A 6107-nucleotide genomic window follows, 5' to 3' on the forward strand; every position below is an offset into this window, starting at 1 on the left:
TGGAGCTGCCTGACAGGAAGCATAACTGCCTGGTCCGCTCAGGACTAGGAAGGCTCTGCTCTAGGAGGTCCTAACTGCTCTAGGAGGTCCTAACTGCTCTTGGAGGTCCTAACTGCTCTAGGAGGTCCTAACTGCTCTAGGAGGTCCTAACTGCCCCAACAACAGACTGTTTCAGCTGCTGCGGTCAGGCAGGCGCCTCACGTAGTCACGCTGCAGAACAGAAGACTGAGTTTTTTTTTCTTTTCTCAGGCCAGTGAACTCCGACCTCACCAGGACCCAGGACCCCCCCCCCACACTGACCACTCAAGCACACACACACACACACACACACTACACACAGTTGTAGTGTTTGTTTTATTTTTTATTTGTGTGTACTTTGTGTGCTGAGCATTGCCTTGCACATTCTGCTTACACATTTGTGTGTTTCACTGTGCACCCTGTGTGTGTGTATGACAACAAAAGAAAAAAAGAAAAGAATCTTAGAAATGTTTCAAAATGTTTTTTTTTTTTTTTTTATTTTATTTTCTTTTTTCTCGAGTCGGGAGGTTCGTCGCGATCGATGACTGGCGGACCGCTGCTCTGGAGGTCCTAACTGCTCTAGGAGGTCCTAACTGCTCTAGGAGGTCCTAACTGCTCTTGGAGGTCCTAACTGCTCTAGGAGGTCCTAACTGCTCTTGGAGGTCCTAACTGCTCTTGGAGGTCCGAACTGCTCTTGGAGGTCCTAACTGTTCTTGGAGGTCCTAACTGCTCTTGGAGGTCCTAACTGCTCTAGGAGGTCCTAACTGCTCTTGGAGGTCCTAACTGCTCTAGGAGGTCCTAACTGCTCTTGGAGGTCCTAACTGCTCTTGGAGGTCCTAACTGCTCTAGGAGGTCCTAACTGCTCTTGGAGGTCCTAACTGCTCTAGGAGGTCCTAACTGCTCTAGGAGGTCCTAACTGCTGAGTCCTCCCGGAGGCCATAGAGAATGCATTGAGAGCTCTGTTTTGTGAAAAAAAATGGATTTAACATGGGAGTCAATGGGAGAGGTCTGGGGCGATTTTCATTTCGCCCAAAGTCGCCCAAGAAGGGGCGTGGCCATTTGAAGCACGACTTTAGGCTGACTGAATGACTGTTACCTGATTGGACAATGACACACAGAGGCAGAGCAGACGTCTAGTGGTAGAATCCGACTTTTTTTCTTCTTTTTTTTTCTTCTTTTGCCCGAGGCAGTGCGTCGCCCCAATCGCCCTCATGGACAAGCCACCCCTGCTCGAGTCGACCAATCAGAACGCTGGAGTGAGAAGTTTCATCATCCTGTAGGCATTAAGGTTGTTATGATCTTTGACTGTTATGGCTCCTTGTTGCCATGGCTCCTGTAATCAAGTTACACCGTGTGCATGAAGGAAAGGTGTGTGTGTTTGTGTGTGCGTGAATGAACTGTGTGTGTGTGTGTTTGTGTGTGCGTGAATGAACTGTGTGTGTGTGTGTGTGCATGAATGAACTATGTGTGTGTGTGTTTGTGTGCGTGTGTGTGTGCATGAATGAACTGTGTGTGTGTGCATGAATGAACTGTGTGTGTGTGTGTGTGCATGAATGAACTGTGTGTGTGTGTCTTAAACAAACAGATCGTGTTTGGGAGGAATGTTGTGCGTCTGAAGGGTTGCAGGTTTCTGAGAAAACCGGATTACACACACACACACACACGCACCCCCCCCTACACACACACACACATGCGCACACACTCACACACGCGAACACACACGTGCACAAGCACACACGTACACTCACACAAACATACACACACACACACACACACACACACACTGAACCTGCTCTCTCCTCCAGTCAGAACCTGACAGGCTGACCTGGTTCTGTTCCGCCGCCGTGTGGACGATCAACGTCACTACAGCGACGCCTCCATGAGAACCTCCTCTTCTCCTCCTCCTCTTCTTCTCCTCTTCTCCTCTTCTTCTCCTCTTCTTCTCCTCCTTCTTCTTCTCCTTCTCCTCTACTTCTCCTCTTCTTCTTCTCCTCCTTCTTCTTCTCCTCCTCTTCTTCTCCTCTTCTTCTCCTCTTCTTCTCCTCCTCTTCTTCTCCTCTATCGCTGCCATCTTCTGTCCCTCAGGACGGCATCGTGGAAAACACATGAATAGAAGTGACCCACGGTGTGTGTGTGTGCAGGTGTGTGTGTGGGTGTGTGTGGGTGTGTGTGTGTGTGTGAAATAATGATTTTAATTAAGCTCCTTGTCTGCACTTTTGTTTGTGCATCGCTGTGGTGTGTGTGTGTCTCTGTACAAGCACCTGCAGGGTGTGTGTCTGTGTGTGTGTCTGTGTGTGTGTGTGTGTGTGTGTGTGTGTGTGCGTGCGGCTGTGTGTGTGTCTGTGTGTGTGTGTGTGTTCCAGGTCGAGGCTTCTTTGATCCTTTAAGAGCTCGGTGAGATCGGAGCTGTAAAACATGTCGCTGCTTTATTCTGTGAAAGGTCAGCGTGGAGGAGCTGCTCCTTCTGGTGGGGGGAGGGAGGGGGTGGGGGAGGGGGAGGGTGGAGCTGTTCCCTTGAGCCCCCCCCCCCCCTCCCTTCAGCACGTCTGCTCCTCTTTCTTTCTACACACCCACCCTGGGGTGGCCCACCGGCACCGGGCTGGGTTGTTGGATCTGTGGGTTACAAGGTGGCGGATCACAGAGCTACATAGCGTGTGTGTGTGTGGTGTGTGTGTGTGTGGTGCCTCAGTTGTGTCATTTGTATTCAGCCCACTTCCTCCATCCCAGAGAGGCTCCCTCAGATCTCACCATTAATCCCAGTCACCTGATCTTTATATCCACCTGTTAGCCAATTCGACAATTATCCCCCCGCCCCCCATACACACACATACATACACCCCCCCCCCCCACACACACACACAGTATCCACACTGTATATGAACGCCCGTTATCTGCATTGCACATGATAATAATATTTGATGTTCGTTTATACTGTTAAAAGTAAATTTTTGACCTCCATCTTGGTTTCAGTGGCCCCTCAGACCTCCATCTTGGTTTCGATAAGCTAAAGCAAAAGCAACGTCTGCACACATGAATATAAGTAAAACATCAAACTAATAAGTAATCAATCTAACTAATAAGTAATAAATCAAACTAATAGCTCTACGCCACACCACCGTTGTGGATGTAAACACGTGTGACTTGGTTGAGGTACCATGATGGTTCATTGCGGTGATGTCATCGCCCGGCTTGTTTATGTATACATGTACTGTGTGTGTGTGTGTGTGTGTATAAATACGCGTTCGGCTCGTGTATTTTCCTCCACACTGAAAGTGATTTATCTCGACACAATTATCCAGAGGTTTAAAGCGCGACTCGTCTCGTCGTCCTCTCACTCGTCACGCTCAGGAGGGAGTTTATGTTCTCTGGAGAGACGCTCCGGCCTCCGTGACCCCGAATGGACCCTGAACTGACCCCAGCCACGCCTTCAAATACCCCTGTGTGTGTGTGTGTGTGTGTGTGTATTTGTGTGTGTGAGTACTTGAATGAAATCAGTTTTACGTTTGAACACTTTTGGTTTTCAGTGTTTTGACTTCAACCAACAGGAAGTGAAGTTAAACCATGAGACTGGACGTAGACGTCTCGGTGACGTCGCCCGTTGGTTTTGAAGCCTCGACTTCGACGATTTGGTCGTCGCCATTTTGGATTTTTGCAACCAGTAAACAGGAAGTGATTCAATTTAATTCTGTTTATTTGATATATAGCCCAATATCACAAATTACGAATTTGCCTCAGAGGGCTTTACAGTCTGTACACATACGACATCCCTGACCTTTGACCTCACATCGGCTCAGGAACAACTCCCAAGAAATAGAAAAATAAAATAAAGATGTAGGGGTAAAAACGGGAAGAAACCTTCAGGAGAGCAACGGAGGAGGATCCCTCTCCAGGATGGACAGAACAACAGATCATATCTGGACCGAGGAGGAGCGACAGAGAGACCCCGTATACGTCTCTGGCGTCAACCTGTCAATCACCCTGTAGCTCCGCCCCTAAAGCGTCCCCTGCTTTATGGTCTGACTCTAAATGACCATAAAGTCCTAAATGATGACATCATGCTGTATAGAAGAAGACTTGAAACTAGAGACTGAGACATTAACTCATGTTTACAACGTTTACTGAGGGAATACATCAAGAGAGAAGTAGAGTCACTATATCGACTTCTATACAACCAGAGCAGCCCCCTGGTGGTCAGGATAGAGAATGCAGCTCTAACACATGAAGCATAGACTTCTATACAACCAGAGGAGTCGCCCCCTGGTGGTCAGGAGAGAGAATGCAGCTTTCACACATGAAGCATAGACTTCTATACAACCAGAGGAGTCGCCCCCTGGTGGTCAGGAGAGAGAATGCAGCTTCAACACATGAAGCACCAAAATAAAGAGTCACTTTGACGGAGGTGAACATTCAGTAAACATCCCTCTGAAGTTTGAGAAAAGAGATGACAAACTCTAACCAGACAGTGATGGCACACACACACACACATACATACACACACACACACACACACATACATACACACACACACACACACACACACACACACCGGCGCTCTGCATATGCATGAGCTCCGTCGTTAAATATTCATCAGAGAGTCATTGTTTTTGGAGGACTACATATGGGGTAATTAGAGCAATAGTTTATATCGACATAAACAACGGCCTTCTGGTGCAGAGGGACGGGGCTAATGTCAAACAGGCAGGGACAGAGGCCGCGTGTGTGTGTGTGTGTGTGTGTGCATGACTGTCAGTTGGTGTCAGATGAATGTGTTTATATGCATGCACATGTGTGTGTGTGTTTGTAATGTGAAACAGGCAGTGTCAGTGTAAGCATGTGTGTGTGTGTGTGTGTGAGAGCGGAGGGTGGGGGTTCCATGTAAAACGTGAAACAGACAGTGGCATCGCCTCATTGGCACAGAGGGGGAGGCGTGACGCCCAAACTGCCCCCTGGAGGACCAGAGGATGTGTGTGAGTGTGTGTGAATGCAGCTGCAGGAGACGTGAAAGGTCAGGTGATGCATTGCAGGTCGCATGAAACCAGTTGGACTCTTTACGCCGAGTAATCAGAGTTCCTGTCGACGATCACACGGCGATCACCGTGAAGAAGAGTAAGAGTTCATTTGGATGAATGGAGAAGTATTCATTATTATTATTATTACTAATATTATTATTATCATTTTATTTATTATTATTATTATTAGCATTATTTATTATTATTACTATTATCATTATTATTATTTGTATTATGATTATGATTATTATTATTATTATTATATAAACCTCTGACAGGCGCTCATGTTCCTGATGGTAAAAAAACAAGTTCACCTGAACGTCCTTCAGCTCAGACTCTCCAGAGACCGGGAAGAAGAAGAAGAAGAAGAAGAAGAAGAAGAAGAAGAAGAAGAAGAAGAAGAAGAAGAAGAAGAAGAAGAAGAAGAAGAAGTAGTCCTCCCAGTGAAACCAAGAAGAAGAGTTTCTCTCCACGCTTCAACACAACGGGACTGAACCTCAAGATCCTCATGAGAACCGGTTCCCTCTGGTCCTGGTCCTGGTCCAACCAGAGTCCTGGATCTGATTCAATCTCCAGACTATGATGCAGTGGCCAAAGGGTTTCAGTTTCAGAGAGGGGGGGGGGGGGGAGAAAACATTGCGACATATAATCAGATTTACCATATCACATTTTATTCCCCCAAATTTAAAGTGCAATCACTCTCTCTGACACACACACACATATATACACACACACACATATATATATATATATATACACACACGCACACTCATATATACACACACACACACACACACACACAGACACATTCCTTTAGTAATTGGCTTGAATGGGACTGCGCCCGCGGAATGAGTCACAATCTAAATATATGTGTATATATATTTATATAGGTATATATATATATATATATACTTTTTTAAATATTTATATATGAATATATATGTAAATATATATATATATATATGTATATATATATACATACATATGTATATATATTTTTAATTTAAAATAATATAAAAAATATATATACATGTATTACAGTAATATAAATACACACATCAGCCCTCATCATCATCATCA

The sequence above is a fragment of the Pseudoliparis swirei genome, chromosome 17 (genome assembly GCF_029220125.1).
Source record: "Pseudoliparis swirei isolate HS2019 ecotype Mariana Trench chromosome 17, NWPU_hadal_v1, whole genome shotgun sequence".
Taxonomy (NCBI): Eukaryota; Metazoa; Chordata; class Actinopteri; order Perciformes; family Liparidae; genus Pseudoliparis; species Pseudoliparis swirei.